Source organism: Larimichthys crocea, chromosome XVII (assembly GCF_000972845.2).
Source record: "Larimichthys crocea isolate SSNF chromosome XVII, L_crocea_2.0, whole genome shotgun sequence".
Classification (NCBI taxonomy): domain Eukaryota; kingdom Metazoa; phylum Chordata; class Actinopteri; family Sciaenidae; genus Larimichthys; species Larimichthys crocea.
In genome coordinates, this window is record NC_040027.1 from 23,504,555 (window position 1) to 23,526,194 (window position 21,640).

The window sequence follows — 21,640 nt, forward strand, 5'->3', positions numbered from 1 at the left end:
AGAATTAGCTTGTTTCACGCATACATGTTTTTACTACATGTTTACACCTAGCAGGTGCTCAATACATCTGCTTTGCCTTCTGTCAGATATGTACAACTGTAGTCTAGTCGTTCATGGTTGGTTGCTTTGCTGAGGAGCACCTTAAAGTTGCTGATGTATATCGAGAATATTTACAGCAAGTCATCAAAAATAACACCTCCCAACTAGAATGCTGCTACCTCGTCTAACAGACTATTTATACTATGTCACCTCACTTAGATGGCACAAATAATGAGTACCTACAGCATCACAGTTTGAAGCGTAGAGCCCCTGACAAAGCTGCTGTATTTGAAGACTTAGGAGTGAGAACAGGCTGGCATTGTTTGTCTTTCCTCTTTATTCAAGTATGTACAATTAAACAGGATTGACCTGGTGTGTTTCATAGAGAATTTTAAACTCAAATCACAATTTACCAGACCACAGTGATTCTGTTTTGTTTAACTTTTGTCTGGGCATCAGCTTAACTTTTATTGATTTACTATGAAAAGTTGTAAACTGTGGTGTGTGCCACGACAACTATGGGACAGTGACAGTAACTTTCTTCTTTGTAAGCAACTATTTAATATTGCCTCATACACCAACATGTTTGGTGAGTCTATTGTTTTTTGTAAGGTGATATCTGAGTGGTTTATTGTGTGTATATCATTGCTCTTTTTTAAATAACATTCCCATCCGTGTTTAAAATCATTGACATCATTACATATTACCTATGTGAGAGTTTATGGGTAATATGCACAAATCGTTCACTGAGGGAACCATAAACACAGTAAACACATAGAATATAAAGATAAATGCTTCAGAAGCTGCTGAACTGTTACAGAGCATGGACCAGTATTTAAGCTGGTAACATCCCTGCACCTAGAATGAAAAGATGATGGAATTTTGTGGTAATGGTGCTTTGCCACCTTTAATACAGTCTTACCACATTTCAGATTTTTACACTTTGAGCAAAAATGAATCTTTTATTTTTTTACTTATAATGGAAAATAATTCACTAAACACATAAATGATCATCTAAAATGGTCTTTGTGTGTTAGCAGAGAGCTGATGTGTTTGCTGTATGGTATGCAACATACATTTTTTTTTACAGTATTTTTGCTTGAGTGGATCCTTGTGTGTTCTCTTTAACCAATGTCAGTCTGAGCTCTTGGCCAAGTGAAGTAAAATAGAGGCAGAACTCTGATTAGTTGCTTGTGGAAAGCTATAAACCAAGATCTAAAAGCAACAATATCCAAGTCACATACCACATTATAGCAAATGTCAAGCAGAAAGGAAAGTGGCTTGGTCTGATTCTGGACTATTTGTCTGCTGTGACATGGACACGTGGGGCCTATAGTCTACTGGGAACCATAACATACTCATCACCTCTGACACGGTTGCTTTACTTAGTCCAAATGCTTTCTCCAAATGTCTGAAACCAAGATATATGTGTGCTTTCATCTTTGCGTATAAGCATGTGTGTGCGCATGCATGGCCTTGTGTGTGTGTTTTCTGTAGGAATGACAAAGAGAGCAAATGTAACATAGCTTAGAGAGCTCATCTTTAGTTCAGACATGCACATTATTATATAGTGTCATTTAAATAAAAAGAACCCCCTTGTTCAGCACAGTGATGTCTTTAAAGAGTGATGAGTCTGGATCAGGCTCAGCTTTTTTCATCTCTCATCTCATTTTTATTCTGACCCTGCGAAAGTGCCATATTATGAAAAGCAACGCTTGAAATTATACCTCCACTGTTAATGAACGTCTTTATGTTTTAGACTTCACTAATGTGTTCTGTGGTATGTTGGCTTTATCCACTTTATTCGGAGAGCCAGTGATGTTGTGTGGCCTTGCAGTATTAAGTAACATCTTGTACTGTCTGCTAAGAACATGACCCCACCTGAGAGTGCAGTAGGTTGGCTCCATGGGGGAAAATAGAGACACGGCAACCATTCAGCTTCTTTCCCTTCAGAAAAGACCCTATCCTGGGTATAAGGCTCTGTAAAAGGGTCAGTAAATGCCTCTTGGCCTGTTTATGTGCAGGTAAGTGCACCCATAAAACAATGGGGATGTAGTTTAAGAAAGGTGAGTGAGTGAAACGCTACAGTTTCAGAAGAATGTACGCACTCATGTTGCTTGTGAGGCCCCTTGGATAAAAGCATGGAAATGGCTTATGTTTGTTAAGTAAAATGAGGTGCTATCATGCTACGGCATCTACAATTCTAATGAAGTGTTTCACTCTCAGTAATTTGACTTGTAAATTGATAAATAGTGTGCGAGCACTTTTCTTTTTAACTTGTGGGATGCCAGAGGAAAGGGAATTCTGCTACGAGATGACAAAATGTTTTGTGAATAACTTTTGATGAGTTTTTTTTTTCTGTCATCCAATAAATACATAATTGTCTCCCCGTTTTGAAAATTTCTATTTATTACATTATTTCTAAATATTTAAAATTTTATTTCAAATGCACCATGTATTTTTCCTCTAGCTTTGTTGGTCCAGCCTCCAGGTGTAAATGTGTATAACTTGTATATTTGAAGCAGGGCACTGCCGAAAACGGCCCACACACTTATAGTAAACTTGTCCTGGATTTATGGTTAAAAAAAATAAAATTCAGAAAGCAAAATACACAGAAAAACTGCACTTTGAGGGCATCCAGAGTTCACTTTGACACTTCAATTCATGTCCCCATCAACCATCCGATGATCCTCTTTCTTTCTGTCACTTTTTCAAGCTTGTTGTTATGTTTTGAGGAGACTTCTTATTATCTGTAATGTATTTGAAAGATTCTTCCTCCTGCACAAACCTTTTCTGATGTAACCAGCTTCTGACATTGTTTCATGACTCAGTCTCAGGCTAAGTGCAAGCACTGACAATGCATCCCATAAATAACTGGATTTAAGTCAGAATTGCCAAGCAAATAGTGTATCTGCTGAGCTTCCTGCTGTATATCACAGGATTTCCCCCAAAACTCCCTACCCTGCTAGAATACAGATGGAACCAGTTCTGTGGCTCTAAATTAGATAATGTTTGAAGACACAAGTGCTTAAGAATGAAAGGGTAAAGACCGCTGGTGCTCTTGGTATTTTTAATGCGGTACGTGGGTCATTTTCAGGCACGTCTAGAGCATTGTTGTGTGACTAGAAGTGTGGCTGCTGCAGTCACAGCCACGTTAGCGATTTTTCATGTGGCCAGGCATTACCATTGAACCAGCCTCAAGCACATTCTCTCTTGCTCTAAATGACCCTTGTGGTTTTATATTAAATTAGGAGAAGAGAGGTTGTCAGAAGTTATAAAGGCCTCAGCTTGGCCGACTATCACTCAGTTAAGTCATTATCATGTGCCTTTGTTTAGAGTGACATGCTTTAGGGTGGGGCTTAACTTGTCTATTGTCTCAGCATCAGCAAACGCTTCCAGTGCTCATTAATGAGCAGTAATCCCCCACACCCTTCTTACCACTGTGTAATTGGCTGATTTATTAGTGGAGTGTGATAGCCAACCTAACTGGGAGCTTAGGGGGAAAAAAACTGTGGACTAATGATTGCTTTAATCCTCTCACAGAGCACTTCCAAACTTTGCTACGTGTTTATATTCAAATGTTTTTAACCCAAACTCAGTGTTCAAAGCTGAGCGACTCCACTTTAATTTCATGACAGTACTGAAAGCAATTTCCATCAGCCCGGTTGTGTGCCATTGAAGATTTATCTGTGTTGGTGTGCTCTGTTCTCCTGACCAAAGGGAATAAATAAAGGCGTGTGGGTTAGAAAGTTGAGCTACCTTTTAATTGCTCTTAAAAAAGACAGAACATTTTTGGACTTTTTCTGTATTAATCTATACATAGTTACACTGAGCACATCCCAATGAAGGCCATCTAAGGTGGCAAGAAAAGGATTTTATTATGATGATAAGGGCTAAGGTCATAATCAGAATAAGCACCCAACCCCCATCAATAAAAACTTGCTCAAATGCAAATTCCGTATTTAAATGTTCATTAGTGTGTGTGCCCTATTGCATGTGGAAAATTCATGATCTATGAGTCAATCAAACAGAGGCCTACAGAAGTAATGACAGTTTGACATGAGAACCGAATAGTTAGGGAGCTGGAGATTTACTGGACAGGAGAATATTAATATTCAAAATTATGAGAAAGCATCAAAATTGAAAACACCCAATTTAAGAAATACCTTATGTTGTCTATACAGATTCTCATCTTGGTTAGCATGAACTATGAACTAGTATGAACAACTATATTTTTAAATAGACTGATTTCTACTCATCTACTTTGTTCAAAGATAGATTAAAGTCGATTAAAATCATGCCAAAACTGTTAAGTCTTGAGTCTGTACATGTGTTTGAGTGTACTTCACTGATTGTCTACACATTTGCTTGACAGTTAACTGATGACAGTCTCCCTCCCGTGGGGAGCTCGTTCCACTCTGCTGCTTGTGCTCGTGAAAATATCGATCTCACAGCAATGACATTTCTTGATCTTTGCATATCTCTGCAGAAACATCCTTCCCCCTGTCTGCATCTCCAGCGTCCCCTCCATTTGTTTTTTCTTCTTTCCCTACAGAAGGCTGATAATTAGCTCTCATTGGCGTTAGAAGCTCATTAATACCTCGTCACCATCCAGAGAGAGAGAGAGGGAGAGCATGTCATTGATAGATTCACACTCAGGGTAACCCCCGGACAGTATTTGTTTCCATCTCCCTAGCTGGATGTTAATGAGATGGTGGAAGACGGCGGGATTTTGCTTACTCTATCCGTGCTCAGAAGATGTGAACCAGCCTTATAATTGCTAATTTACCCTTCCACACAATCAGCAAGCTTTCAAGATGCTGTCAAGAATCACCACTAGAAATAAGCATGCCCTCAATATCTCTCCAAAGCAACACAGAGAGGATGGGAGAAAGATGACATTTACTTTATGAAAAAACATCCACAAGTTTGATCGAACAAAGCAAATATTGCAGACATAACTCCCCAAAGCAGACTCAAAGTACAGATTGTTTATTTTATCTTTATCAAATACTCTGCAGGATCACATTTGACACAACAGACGAGTAGAACTAAGCAAGCTTACTTTTGAATTAAAGCATTTATAAGCCATCAAAAGATCTATGTTTAATGGACAACATTTTAACTAACTAATGACAATTGAATATTTTAGGATATTGTGGGAAAATAGTAGTCACACAGTGACTCTATAAAGTTTGTGCTGTAACTACTGAGTGAGCACAAAAGACTCATTACTGAGCAGTAATCGGTATGTCTTCAGTAAGTCCAGATCTAGGATTCACAGGAGCAGATCAAGTCTAGAGAGTGATGAAGGGCAAACTTGTGAGTGTGATCAATGTTTTGAGGAAATGTGTCTGTAGATCTCCTTTGAGGCTGTGCAATCTTTTTGGATTCCTTGCATGCAAACTCCAGCTGAGAGCCGAGCAAACTCCACTGGATTTGGTGCGTCATCCAGTTAAGCTTGTCAGTATGCTTCATCAGAGCTGCTTGTCCGATGCTAGAATACCTTTGGACGCTTCCTCCCTCCACTCCTATCCAACATTGGAATTAGAGGTCAGTCTATGTCTGACAATTTCTTTAACTTGTGGAAAATCACATCCAGCCCTCTTCATGTGAGTGGCCAGCTATGCAGAGATAAGAAAATAAGCATGGACTTCTATCACTAGCTCTCTTTTTCCATTCTATTGGCTTCACCTTTCATGTAAACAAACAAGCACAAAGCTATGACTGCCTTCCTATTTCTTTTAATATGACGACTGGCTTTTCACTCAGCCGTTGAGTGGCCACTTGGATCAGGTTTAAACATGTTTGCCTTCCATCATGGTCCAACAACATGTCATACACGCTATTTCTTTTCATAACCTGACCTTTGGACCCCTGCTTGTCTGGCTGACATACTGACATAGATTGACCCAGACTAGAATCTAGGCGAGATTTTGACTAGATCCACACAAAATCAGGATTTAACTTTAACTGCAAATCATAACAGTTGTATCATTAAAACTGTGCTGTACAATTTGGAATTTAAATAAAACTTAAGGCACTAATTTTAAAACTAATTCCTGTAACTAGATAGTCCAGTGTAATTGTAATTGTTACAGTATTGGATAAACTTAAGACTGCTCAATCATCAATTTTTCACGCTCTTTCACTCTTCACACAAAAACACATGGCACACACACGAACACACACACACACACTCTGCCCTGCAGCCACATTGTTTCCTATTGCCCTTTCTTATCCCAGCCTGACAGTAAAGGTTTAGTATCATCTCTTTCTTCTTCACCCTTTCCTCTCCTTCTTCCTCTCCTCATCACTACCTCCATCTGCATTTCTACGCCTATGTCTTATTTATCCATTCCTCTCAGATAAGGTCTCGGGAGATGAGAGACATCTGCTGCACACACTTTGAAGATGCATCGTGTTGCTCAATTACGTGCGGGGCCAAGGTCTCGTTTGCATTCAGTGGCATGAAGAGTGCATCGCTAACAGGTGGTGGGAGAGAACATGCATGGCAGGCCGTTTGATAAATAAAATATATTATGGTAATGCCACTGAGGAGAGGGGGAGATGTGACTATTGCTAATACTAATTGGCTTGCTCTGCATTCACAGCTAGAGAGAGAGGGCGAGGTCTGAGGTGGTGGACGCATACACACACACACAATTACACACTGGCATATGCATGTGCAATAAAAACATAAATACTATGAAACATGCCTCCATGTAAATATATGCATATGTTTATGCTCTTGTAGTAAGTACATTTGCATATATATCAGAATACATATTCAAACATGCTTATTTGTGAAAATTAATGCAAATAAATTGAAATGTTGATGGACTGGCAGGAAAACCACCACGACTGGTTTGCCTGGTGCTGGCAGATGGACTATGGCGTCTTCTCTGGGTGTATCCCATTACCTCTCTCAAACTCCAAGTCTTGTCCTGGATAAGAGTTGGACAGGCACTCTACCATCAAGCCAAATAAAGAATGTGCATTTAATGAGGAAGGAGAAGGGAGGTGGTGGTGGTGGTGGTGGTGGTGGGGTGGGGGGGGATTACACTAACTCAAATCTGTTACACGTGCTGGCATACAGGCACATACCGAGGCACACATTTGGACACATGCAAAAAAGCAAACAAGCACTTGTAGCGATACAAAAAAATAAAAATCTCTCTCTTAATTTCTCTAAAATGCACACACATGCAAACACACACACAATTTAAGAGGTGACCATGGGTCAAAAGTCATTAGACTGGAGGGCATCTCATCTGAAAAATGAGAGCCTTGCCAATCCATCATGCATTGGATCTCTTGTCAGATGTTATCAGTCTTTTGTGTCCCGTCTCGCAAAGCCAAACAGGCTTTGATTGGTTCGTCAAATTGGTAACGGTTTCACATTAAGAACAGAAATCAAGAATCAATCAGAAATACAATACTAATTCTGTCTTGGTGGCATTGGTGTATAACACAGCCCAACACTGTGGTCCAGTGCCAACAAAACCTCATATATAGAGTACATTGGTAGGGAGACTGCAACGGCAAATAAAGATAGATGACTTTCCTTTGTAGGCTGCACTTACTGGTAAACCTGTAGGTTAATTGCATTTGACTTATAACAGTCCAACAAACAATACCCAGACACCCAAAATAGATTCATGTAATCCATTATATTTAACATTCAGTCATTATAATGCTTCTTTAATTCCTCCTCTTCATTTTGAAAACAAGGTTTTACCAGAATAGTTATTTGGTGCAGGATGTCATGTCGGGTTGAGTTTGGCATTTTGAGTTGTCAATCACAGCTCTAATGAGGAGGGCACAGCAAGGTTAGGATGAGGTTAATAAATGACAAACAAACAAGAGAGAAGGAGGCCCTCTGTTCCGCCATGATACCTGGCTGCTATGGGGAATCAGGCCCAGATGTGTTATGTGTAACTCCCGGTGGAAGTGGTGACTTTGGGGGTCACGCTAGGGCAGCTTTGTACACTCCTCATGGCACACAGCTGTGCTCACCATAGCCTCTCACCTTTGACCTTGCAACCCCCTGGTACACTTTTGGTAGGAATGTTGGGTGATTGGCTACTTCTCTCCCCTTTTCATTTCCTGTCGCTTCAGTTTTCACTTACAGCTTCATGAGTCTCCTGACGCCTCCCTGCTCACGCCTTAAAGGGATTTTCTCAGCTATCAAGGAAGAGCCTGCAGCTTAAATATGAATTATGGATGGATTTGAGACTAACAGCAAATCAATAATGTCTGCTGAGGAATGCATTACACTTGTGCAACTCATTATTCAATAAGCAATAACGGCACCCTAATCCCCTATATGTATGTGTTTGAACATAGTTAACCACCCTGACCCACTTTGATTTTGAAATTAAAGGTCATGCATGGTTCAATAGTGTACCACAGTGGATAAAATACAATCACATTTCAAGGATTTCCAGTGTGGTAATCTGATATATTATCTTGTAAGCATAGCACCTTGGTACCATAGAACAAGTGTTACTGTTCATAGACCAAATTACAGCATATTGTATTCCTTGGCACAGTTGGATTCATTAGTCATCTTTGTTTTTGGCAAGTTTACAAAACATACTTGAACTTTAATGAACTCAGCACAGTAACAATAGAATTGCAAGAGGTAGATTTTTTATGGTTTTCAAGGACAAAGAGTTGGTCTAGTTGTGGGCATGTTATAAACCCTCACACTTTCCTGCTTTTGTGAGCTAAAAATGTAAAGAAAAAAGAAAAAATGAAAACTGTTTGAAAATCCTTGCTGGGCATCTGGTTTCCAACAAGACACCTCCCCATCCCAGCTAAATCTCATGTCTTTAATCATAAAGCATAAGTGTAATTGAAGTTGAGTGTCCTCAAGAGTTCAGTTTTCTAGTTCAAGCGTCTGTTTTTATGGACAGGTCTATTTTAGCAATAATAGTAATATTATATTTACATTTTTAAAATAAGAGACAATTTTACAAGTTATTTCGTGAGCTCCCCTTGCCATTCTCCACCTTCTTGTGAGTGACCTTGGTTCTGAAACCTGACTTGAATCCGAGGATTCAAGTTCATGTATCGTCCCCCATGTTTTTATAAATCCCAATGCTGTGCTGGCTCTATACTTGAAACAGCAGTGAAATGGAACACATGGTTATGTGTCACAAAGGCTGTTTGAGGTTTCATAGAAAATCAGATAAATTAGGTAATTCAAATGGAATGTAGCAAGTCGCCTTAAAGCTTTACCCTTGGAGACGAAATAAAAATAACTTTTTTTCTTTTTTTTCAAACCCCTCCTCATTACATACTCCCCTCCTTTAGGGGAATGAAAGGATGGGGATTTAGGCTGCCACGGATGATGGATGGAAGCTGTGGTGTAGATGAGGTGAGATGTGAAACATTGCTCCCTCACTTTTCGTTTTTGTCTCTTTTAAGGCCAAATGAAGATGAAAGAGAGAGACGTTTAAACTCTTTGCCTTTGTGTTTCGTCCCCTCTGAGGCTGGGCTCTGTTGTTTCTCAGATGCCTGGGACAAATCCATTAGCTCTGCCGTATCTCAGCTACTGCAGGCGTCACCTTAGTCAGTGTTACTCTGGAGGCATTTCACAGAGACGGAGACAGATAAACAGAGAGACACAGAGACAGAAAGGTGGCAAGAGCCAAGTAAAAAAAACAAAACAAGATAATGACCAAAGTTGCTAAAGTTTACTACCAAAACTAGATTGCACAATTTTAATGATTAATTACGACAGGCGGTGTCATTGGCATAGAAATGAATTGAAAAATCACGGTAGTATGCACATGATAAGAGGAAACAGGAGATGTGTTTGTTTAATATGATCTTTTAAGGGTTAATATTTGTCACTTTTAGACTGATATCTGTTGAAAAGTTGTACGTCTAAACATTTCCATACCATCAAATGGCAATTCAGTGATCCTCCTTTATTCTTGTTTCGCTGGCGGCCTTTCCAATGCCATTCAAGCCACAAAAACAGTTGAAATTCTGCACTGAAACCATGACTGAAACTAATAAAATTAAGTTATTTTGTTATTTAATGCAGATAATCCACATACCTTGGTCAATTCTGGAATACAAAACCCCCTTGAATAAATCATCTTTTTAAAAATAACACAAAGAAGAATTTCACCAGAGCATGTTTAAGGCTGCAGTCTAATTGCAGGTTGCAAATGAGTTCAGACAGGCGTTTTCATATTGTTATTGGAATAGTGGATGAAATGAGGATAATGAGGTAAACCTTCAGCTTGATGCTACCAGTGTAGAATAATTTTATGGTGATTTATGTTTAACCTTTTTAGAAGAGGATTAGATGGCTGCTTCATAGTTTTTGCATGAGGTAGCTATTTAGCTAGTTAGCGTATTTAGTGTTATTTTAGTGTGAACAATTACTTACGGTTGCGGCTTATATTATTTTATTTTTTGAATGGCTTTCTAACTTATATTAATGTGTGCACATATAGAGGATACAGGAGAGTATACACAGAGATTTAAAGTTTAAGGTGCACATTAAAATTCGGAGAAGTTTCACTAGTTAGTGATTTGACATTTACAGAGAACCAAGGGATTGTTATTGAATTCCTAGGTGCTACATTATCTCATTACAGAGTTAATGTAGCCTGAACCTTTCTTGTAAATCCACAGCTGTATAAATGGAAGAGACTTGTAAGGCCATAACAATATTCCCCACTTAGGCGGGGAAACCTGGTCAGCAGTTCACTTGTTTTTGTACAATATGATACAAATGTAAACTGCCCTCAGCAAGTAAAGCAACAAGATTTTCATCGGGTTTAAATAAACTTAACCTTTTTGTCCTTGCACCACCCTCAAAGACACAGGTCATTTTAGTTTGTTGTTGCAGTTAGCTACTATTATGGTAATGGATGAGACGTGTCATAAAAGGGGGAAAACAAAAGGAAATATTGGAGACATCAACAGGAAATTCTCACCATTGCAGTCCATTTTCTGCCCTCCTCTGACAACTTCTGACAGAATAAGGAAGTTGGTGATAGTGAATTGTTTGGAAGGTTTTGAAAGGCTTGGAAGGAATGTATGACAGTAGAGACAAGAATGTAACAAGAGGCAGACTTGTCTGTGAATCTTTGATATTGTGAGTATACACCAACAATATTTTTATATTGGTGAAAAATAAAAGCATATCTCTGTGGGTTTATTGACTTAATACCTAATTCTATAGTGTAAACAGTTACATAACTATTCAATTCTTTTAGGATCTCGTAGAATACTGTTTTTTAGCAGTACGCTGTATTTTATTATCATAATTGAATAAAAAATGATCACATCATAAAAATGTGATAATAATAATGATATTAAAAAAACTGTACAAGAGAAATTGTACAACAAACAGTAATTTGTATTTCATTCAGTCAGTGTTGTGTACCAGATGTTTGCCTCAAGTAGCACAACAAACAGTCCTGATGTAGGAAACTCCATCCAGCTGGTACTTGAAGCAGATTAAAACATTGAAATACCACTTGACCCAGGTGAATGGAGATGAAAGGAGATGGAAATGAAAAAATGAAAGATCTCTCTACACGATAGGACACGGAATAACACCTATGTTTAAACTGCATAATAGCTCTGGAGTTGGCAGTTATATTGCGTCTTTTTTTTAACATATAACATGTTCCCGTTTTTTGAGGAAATTCCAGCTTTATCAAACACACTGTGTCAGCTAGTCATTTGAAATGGAAATGAACGACCTTCAATTATAACCTTGTAAAACAAATGGAGTTAAACAGGCTCCTGAGGAAATCTATATCATGGGAACATACAATAGAAAAATAATTCCTGATGAACAGTTAATTTGTCATTGTTAACTATTTCCCTCTGGCGTCCTGGCTGGTTCTGGTTACAGCATTTGTTCAGTTGGATATATAATTATTTTCTTCACATGTAATATGGTAGATATATCTTTTTGATGGATTCCAGTATTTAGTTTAGTTAGAAGAAGAAATTAATACATTTTATTTCATGGCTTTATCGTTCATTTATTTGTCAAGGCCAACATAAGAAAAAGAGTATCACCACCCTGTCAGCATTAATGGCAAAATAAAAACACAAATAATTCTCTGATTGTCATCTAGTTTATGTCTGCAAACTGAGTCTGACCTCTGACCTTCAGATCAAAGGATCACAACTTTTTTTTTTTTACACAGTTCGTTTCAAAGACTTGTGTTTTTATTCCTCTGTCCCTGAAATCTAATCAGTCTGACCTGAAAAAGACCTCTCAGTTTAGTCTTAATAAATCTACTGCTTAAACGACTGAAACAGAAGAAAGTAATATGTTGTCAACTAAAACTGCTGGTAATGGAGAGTCCGCGGCATCCCATGATGGCTGAAATGATTACATACTTTTTAGCAATTTATTTTAATTCATTGTACATGTATGCCATTCCCAGACCAATCTGTGAGAGTAGGGAGAGTTCCTTTTCTATCGTCAGTTTAATGAAAGCAGTCCGATGGAGTTACCAGAGTCACCATAATCAGGAAGAAATTCAATTATTTAACATCTGTCATCAAAATCATTCTTGTTCTTGTTGAGCACTTAAGCAGACTGAAATAAAACATGAAATTAATGGTATGATTTAAAAAAAAAAAAAAAACTTTTTTCTTAATCCAAATTCTTACATCTTACAACAATAAAACAGCTTTGAGAAATATATGATTACCTTAAGTATGTGCTATATTTCTCTCAATCGGTTTTACAATCTCTCCTAAGCTTTTTTTAATGATAAAAAAAGAAATAGGTCATTAAGTGTAGAAACATTGTCTGTACTAGAACAATAAAAACCTCTCCTCAAACTAACGATTCCATTCTCCCACACTCACACTGGCTGATTCAGACACTGACAGTGTTTCCACAGTGTGTTTCCTCAGACAAAAGGGCTCATGTTTCATTCAGAGGTACTGTATCTGCCGACATGGTCCTCTGCATTATCCTCACTCATTTATCTAAAATCATGTACATGCTATGTCGGATATACTGTAGCTGCACAAATATGTACAGTATGCTCTCTATCCTGTCACAGATAAGGTTTGTAGATTGAGCTTTGCAACATTGCGTGTTATCTTTGCTGCCATAACTCTGGTGTCCGGTGTTTTCTTTTTAGAGAGCAGGTCTGATACAGTGCGTTGAGGTAATCACAATACTGTACAACCTTCAAGTGATTGATACTTCCCACCAAGCCTTCTGGGATGTCATGTTTTTACAGAAGGAAAAGGGTGAACAGTTTTGTTACTCCAAATGAAAAACAAATGGACTTGGATGGAAAATTGTAGAGGGATGGAAAGGGATCACTACTTTTGTGGTACCATGTCAACCACAAGGTCGCATACCAGAAATCAGGATCCCCCACAGTGGAAGGAGCGTTTTGTTTCGATGGCAGCACATTTTAGTGCTGTCAGTGTTGCCATAATCATGGAAATAGGCCAGTTAAAAATGCTTTAGTTGATTCCACTGACAAATGCTGCCATTCATAATGCCATGAACTCACCTTTGCCAGTAATCTCTAGTTTTTTCTATTTTATTTAAATTCAGAGGAGAGTACAAAAGCCAGGACACTTAAAGCACAGTGTATGACAAACCCAAAATTCATAACATCCAACAATGCCTTGTAGCATAATTTGACTTTGGGTTGAAACTTAACCACAATAGCATGCCATACTGTGGCATTTTTCATTGTACCCCAGAGACATTAGACCAATTATCTCGTTAAGTCATGTGTCTCCTTAACTGATTGGTCTGCCGAGAGAGAGACAGGCTGAAAGAGAAAGAGGTAGAGAGAGGATAAGAGACAATCAGAAAGAAACAGGAGCAGAGGGCGAGAGCGAGGGAATGTGACTGTTGTGTTGTATAATGAGTAAGCTATGGGCTCTTTTTCAAAGTATCCAAAACAGCATTCAATAGCTACCAGATGGCTGAGGGAAAAAATAGTGAGGGAACTTGATTACCTCTAAGCATTTTCTCTTAATTATACTGAAGCTGTTATGTCCTTAATACCGCAAAGGCTGTATTTCTTTACAATATATTCTAAAGTGTAGAGTGGAGTGAAGTAAAGAGTGCCATCAGGTACTTCATAAGAGCAAAGTGATTAGTTGAAAGAAATAACAGAATATGGCATACACAAGTGTGTGGTCTTTTAAAGTCAGAGCAATAATGTGCTTTGAATAATAATGTCGCCATCAATGAGTTAACACCATTGTTCTGCAGCTAAATGTGCTAATATTTTAATACATTTCAGTCAATTTCAGTCCTAAGTGCCCCATTGGGTGAGGTAAAACCTCCTCTAGCTCCATCATAACTTCTTTGTCTTCTTAATATGCAGAGTAATGAAGGTGAGGGTGTTTTCATCAAAGAGCTTTGTAAAAGTGTTGAAACATTGACAGTACTAAAAGGTAATTTCCACTTCCTCGTAGTGTATGCCAGTATGCCCGGGCAGCTGGGGTCAGGGCTTGTGTGAGCCAATGACAGGACTCTGAGGGATGAGGTCATAAGTCAGAAATGGCTAGAGGATCTCTTGGGTGTCTCATATATGTCATCAGGGGTCCTGTAAGCCCAACACTTTGCTGATAGATTGACACTCTAGCAAAGAAACAGTTTTAAAGGAAGTGCTGAGTCGTTGACGGAGACCCTGCCACATAGCTGACATATCTTCTCATCGAAAGCGCCCGCAGCCGACCAGCGAAGGCAAGTATGTAAGAAATATTTTTCTTGCAATCTCCAGAGTGCTTTATGGGAAGTTCCTTAAATCTAGGTTATGCACAAAAGGCAAGAATCTTACCCTGCTATGACTGATTTGATCAGACATGTGGACCTTCTAAACTGTGTTAAATTACCCAGAGTGCTCGCCTCGTTGTCTCGTCACAGCAATTGCTATGTGGCGCTCCAATTGCTCCTGGCTGCCAGGCTGGCGGTGTCAAAGAGTCTGCCCTATACCTTGTGTTGCAAACTAAAGTCAATTACCCCAATTAATCTGGTGGGAGAATGGAATGGAGCTGGAGATTGTTTTGCTTGAGTCAAAATAAACACAGTTCCTTCCCTTTAGCATTTCTGTTAATGAGTACAGGCCGCCGCATTTTTGGCCATTTCAGCAGGATAAATGTGCACATTTAGTAGATGTAGATCATGCCATGCATTACGTGCTGGCAAGATATGTACAAAGCTTGTTTAGACTCTGAGTCTCGAGCTCTCTTCTGGTATTATCAACTGCAGACGAAGTGAATGGGTAAAGACAGACTTTCAGAAATACTTGGTTGCAGATGGAGAGGATCATATCTTCAAAGGGACAGAAATACAGTTTGGTTTGATGCAGAGCACTTTTACAAGAATGGCGTGTTTCAAATCATCTTTCACGTAAGAAGAGCAAAAGAATCTAGTGCTATAAAAATGTACATAAAAAAATGGGTAGGAGAAAATGAATGAGATATGAACCATGCTGTTGAGAAACATTTCATGGGTCTTGCTGCTCAGGTGGTGTGGCGTTCCTGACCGTTTCACTAGCTGCATTTCCACTGTGCCGTTCACTATCCCAATGAAACCCAGGACCCCGATAGGCCTTTTGGACTTTGTGTCAGCGATTGTAAGGTAACCAGCTGGTGGTTTATTACCCAGGGCTTTCTGTCAACCGTGCTCGTTAAACTCCTGAACCTTTCCTGTAGACCCATACCTGCTGCAGCGAAAATCTGCAGTTGACAATGAACCCAAATTTGCTGATAGGCTAGAGTATCGAGCCCAGACCATGTGGCAACAATGATAAACCCACAGAGAGATGGATCAAAGCTTGCGGTGACCAGAAGTGTCGGCTTGAAGCTCTAAGAGTTATTTTTAATATGTGTTACTCAGCATATGAGCTCTGTATGCATGTGAATAACTACAAAAGCAGAGTTGAGCTTTGACATTTGTAAAATATTTACTTCATAGTTCTGCCTTTTTAGAGGGGTGCTTGCTATAAGCCATTACTCATGTATTATTGAACTGAGTGAAGACATTTGTCAGCAAGCTGAAACTTGATATTCCTGTCTCGCTGTTTGCTTACCCACATTTCAACAGTAGTGCAGTGCCATCAGATATCCTCTTTTTATCCTCTTTTGCTATATATGTTAACAAAAATGGGTTATTGTTTTGACATTCAGGCTTACTATACATCAGAAACTGGGTTGTGTTGTGTATAGTAAAACCTAAAGGTGACACGGTCTCTCAAGACAAATACTTATTGTATACTGCTTTAAACAAATAGTGGTGAGTGTCATTAAAGCTATTTCCACTGTTTCTAGTCTTTATGCCAAACTAAGACAACCAGTAATGACTCAATACTTAAAGGGATAGTTTAATTGTTTGCTCAAATCAAACTATCCATAACTGTCCTTGAAAATCCTCTGCTGATTCATCTTATTGGAGCACAATTTCATAGTACATCACTGTGTCTTTAAAAATATTCTTGTCCACTCACACCCTCCTGACTTCTCTGAAAAATGTAAATCGTCCCTGATAAAGAAATCTGTGAAATAAAACTCCAATTCATGACCTTTGGTCTCCCTCAATGCATTGAACTCTCTTGACTTCTGAGAAAAGTGTTACTAGTTTCCTCAGCTGTTCCTGGGTTTTTGGCCATCCGATAAGCTGATCCGGCAGGCTCATTCCTGCCCCCCCTTACTCTCTGACCTTTGTGCTCTCAGTGTAATTGCCTCAGAGTTTGATGGACCACTGTCTCGGAAGGAGATGATGTCTCACTGCAGCTTGTGATAACAGCTAGAAGGCCTCCTCCTCCCTGACCACCACGAAAACCTTTTTAAGAACACGTTAAATTGGTGGTAAAGAAAGTAGCCATCTGTTAAGGAAATAAAGTCTTCGTTATTCAGCCCCACAAAACTCTGGTTTTCATTTCCACTTGGGGGATAACTTCAAGCTTTCCATCATGCACCTTTTAGCGGCACTTATGGTGCATAGTTACTGTATATGGCCTGTTACATGCGGATTTCTGCTTAATACAGATATCAAAATCCTTGTCCCTGTTGTTGTGATCAAAAACATAAGAAACTCTGCCATCCATTTTTAGAGCATGTTTTTGTTTTCTGTCGATGGAAGCCATGCCAAGCCGAAGGATCCCTCCCAGCCTTGTGCACCAAATGTATTTCCATCGAAAACATAACGTGATGTCCATAATTACATTTAAGTGACAAGATTGAGGTAATTAGCAAACCAGATAATGGGACAAAATACAGGCTTATGAATTGGATCACATACATTCTGATACAAAGCATATGCTGGCAGAGTAGCAAAAAGCCAAAAAATGTCCACAAAGAAGGAAACACATGTGCACAGGGAGCTGAAATTGATCCAGCTTGGAAACTAGAACACTACTCTCAGCTTTATATCTTGTTTTGAAGGTTAAATAAAACATATCATCCCAGACATCCCTGACTTCATCAACAGATCTTACAACTTCAGTATTTCTTTAGAGAGCAGGGCGTCAGGTTTTTTTTTTTGGGGTGGGGGGGTGCAGTAGTGAACAGAGATAGACAGGTTGATGGATGCGCAGGCGCTGAGTCATGCACGTGCAAAAAGGAGTTTACCCTGTCTGGCTCCTGGGCTGCCCCTGAGCCATGGTGGTGACGGACAGGAGGGCGGATGATAGATGAAGATGTACGACTGCAGATAGACCATCAGATTAGTGGTTTGTTATATCTGATGTTATGGTGTAATCAATCCCATTCATCCCCTCTCTGTCCCCCACTTGATGGGTGGATCTGCTATCCCTGAATGTCCGGCCCCAATGATGTCCAGGCACATACTAAACTAGACGACTGTGCAATCATAGATTCATAGCCATTATATTCCATCTTTCCATCTCAGTCTTAATTCTTTTTTCCTCATTGCAGTAATACATGGCAGCCTGTAAGGTTTTGCTGGTTCGTCACACATCTTTAGGTGATTATTTCCTCCTTTTTTTACTTTTCCGTAAATGGGACGTGATGCATTTAAGGGCTTCGCATAGCACCACGGTGCTCTCAAGTCTTGCCAGTTCTGTTATTTCCCTTGTGGAGATGAGTTAATTGCTATTGTATAGTGTGCTACAGTTATAGTGTGCAGGACACAACAGCATTTGGATTTAAAGACTGAAATGTGTGAGGCACATGTTGAAAGAATTTTGGAGCCAGACAAGATTGGAAAACCGCCCCAGCCACCTACGTGAATACATCCACAAGATTTAGCATGGCTGGTACTGGCATAAACATCCAGATAAACACAAAATTAATTAAACTAAAGAGGGAAGCTTAAGTATCTGGTCTTAAAACTGTCACTTTGCAATTTTCCAGTGAGAGAAACAAACAACAACCCCAAACTGCCTCTGAGAAAAATTTAAGTCATTCCAAAGTTTAAGTCATTCCCTGATAAATCTCCATGTGGCTAACCGGTCTTGTTACTGTAGGTTTTGCATCTTACATAATTGATGCTTACATGCTTTATATTTATGTTGCTTTAGTAGTCATGTTCACAAGTTGAAAACCACATATGTTCACTCCTCTAAAAGGAAGTGATGTGGGGCTCTGCACTGCATAAACAAAAGCTCCAGGGTTTGTAGTCCTCATCCAAAGAATTCACCCTGTCAGCATTTGAAATACACAAAGGCTGACAAAGTCATGTTTTTCACAAGATAAGTCGCTTCTGCCTTTAGACATGAGAACTGCACCCAAAAACATGCTAGTGAGCTCAGCCAATTAGCGGCTGTTTTCCAGACTTGGGGCTATGCCTTTGACTCTGCTGTCAGAATTGTAGTTTCATAGTGCTACAGACCTACATCTGGCAGCCATGGCAGGTAAAAGAAGAATAAAGTACTATTCCACCATCAGCACTAATGGGAATAAATGGCTTACCTGAGCCAGCTAACAGCAAACCACATCCTGCTAAGAGCACCCAAAGGTTCCCCGTCAATCTTATGTCCTAAACGGCCCTTTCGGTGAAGAAAAGCAAAGTGAAATGTTTACGTTATGAAACTAACTTTCTTTGCTAAGTATGCAGAAATGGAGAGAAGAAAAGAGAAGCACCTTGTACGTATGCTTGAGGGTGTGGAGGGTGTTGGTTGACAGTGTGAGAGCAGCTCCACATATTTGTAGATGTGAGCCAGTCTTTCCTGGCGTAACGACTGGGCAATTTAGTCAGAGTGGGCAACTTCTTTGGTTTAAATCATGCCAGTTACTTGAAGTGAGATTAGCACAAGTACCAGTGCTAATTAGTATCACATGCAAGAGAGACGCAGTCATTGAGGTTTGGGAGTGCCATCCTAAGGTGATGACAATGTAAAACATCTTGCAGTATTTTGTGGTGTGGGAAAACTCCCTGCAAACAATTCTGCTCATGACCCAAACCAAATGATTAGTTTCTCTATCCTTCAGAAAAATTCCAATGAAGAACAAAAGCAAAGGAAGGAGCCGGCTGAAATGTAATGAGTGAATCAGAAGACAGAAACGCTCCTATGGTGCACGCTCAATTTGCTGCTTCTCATTTATCTGCTGCAGCAAATGCTTCACCTCTGATCAACTCTGAACTTTCGTTCCCCAGTCTTTTATTTCTTCTCTTTTATTTAACGTATGATTTGAACCCGTGGAAATACGCAACCAGAGGATCTGTCTGTGGAAGATATTTTTGAATTCCTCTGCCTTAAGATAGCTGAAAGCATATTTTAATTGCTTCATGAGATGATGTGTTCTTTATTAAAAAATAAATTGTGATTTCAGTGAAGTGGACATTACATCCCTTCAAATTTTAATTTCAGCACTAACTGAATCCTGAGTGTTATGTTGAAACACCCGTGGTTACCCATCAAAAGTCCCTTTAGAGATACCACTGGGATCTCTGTCTTTCGGTTAGTAACGCGAATGATTCTCTCATAATTATTCATGTTTTCTCAAAATGATTTACACATTAAATGACCAGTACAGTTCTGTAGCCTCAGTGCTACAGCCTGCATATTCACTTCTGTGGGTGCATAGAAGAACAGCTTAGTTTTAGAATAAAAATAAACTGGAAATGAATAACAAGCAAGGTTTAGTTTTCTCCATGCATTCATAATTTAAAATCCCTGGACACAGTGATGTAGAGTATATATTAATCCATATTTTAAGGTGTTGAAACTCTTGCTCACAGTGTATGTGCAATATTTTTGCTGTATAATTAAACTGCAAAAAAAAAAAAAAAGTGTAAATTATATATATATATATACATTAAGTATTGTACTGAAGTAAAATTTGAGGTACTTGTATTTATAGTTTTATACTTCTACTCTACAACATTTCAGAGGGAAATATTCTCCTTTTTACTGAACATTTATATAACAGCCTATTTTGTAGATTAACACTTAAAATATAAACTGCAAAAATCTTTGCCTTTTCTATTACCAAATCCTCAAAATCTTTATCACATAAAATATAAATCTGCTAATCTGGTGAGATAATTCTGCTTGTTTAAATGACTTCTTAGTTTCTTAAACTGGTTTCTTGATTATTTTTTCTTTTTTTTCAAGATAATAAGGTGCCATTTTTCTTAATCCTTAAGAAGCAATCCCTTGTTAGGATTGAGATTAATTTGAGTGTAAACATAAACAAACATACAAACATAATATGATCATCATATAAAATAGTTAATTTCAGGAATACCTTGACCAGCAATAACACTAAACCACTCTGTAAATTGAGTACTTTTATTTTTAAGTATATTTTACTGCTAATACTTCTATTATTTTGTGATATTTTGAATGCATTTGTGTTTCCATACTGCGATAGCTGCTTTTAGTTCTTCCACCCCCAGACAACTGTGAAAAAATACACATTACAACTCTCTTCAGCATAGAGCTACCTGACATGAATTGAATTTGCATTAGCTTCACTAAATGCCATTTACTCATGCACTGACATCCAAATAAACAACGCATTAATTGAATATTTTAATAGATTGTCTCACATTCTTGGCAGACATCCATTTCACCATTAGATGGCAAAGATAAATGACATGAAAGCTCACACTGATGAACTCAACCTCAGGGTGTTCTGATCAAACTGTTCCATGATATTCATTATATTAAATCATTAATGAAGACACTAAAAACACATCAGGTATTGTAAGAGGAAAAACAGAGATGGTAGCCAAGTTACTCTTGCTTACCAAATCATGCTGGGAAAATGAGTTGGTGCAAGGGATTTCTATCAAACATGCCCCCACACCCCACCCTCCAGCCTTTAGCTGTATGTGCTGCATTAGCTCCAACAATCAAATCCACATGTGAGAGCTTTGGAAGAGGTAAAGAGAGGATAGACTGAGAGAAAAACACAGGATGGAGAACAATGAGAAAAGGGAAGAGTGCTTGATAAAGAGATATGGGGATTTTAGAGAGATAGTATGAGTGTGTCTCATTAGAGAAGTGGGTGGAAAGCAAAAGGGGGGAAAGATTTGGACGAGGAGGGAGGAAGGAAAGTATGGAGGGGGGCGCAAGAGGGAGAAAAGTGGGCGTGCAAGAGGGGAGGTCTGAGAGGAACAAGAGAGTTGAAAAATGGGAGAGCAAGGGAAAGT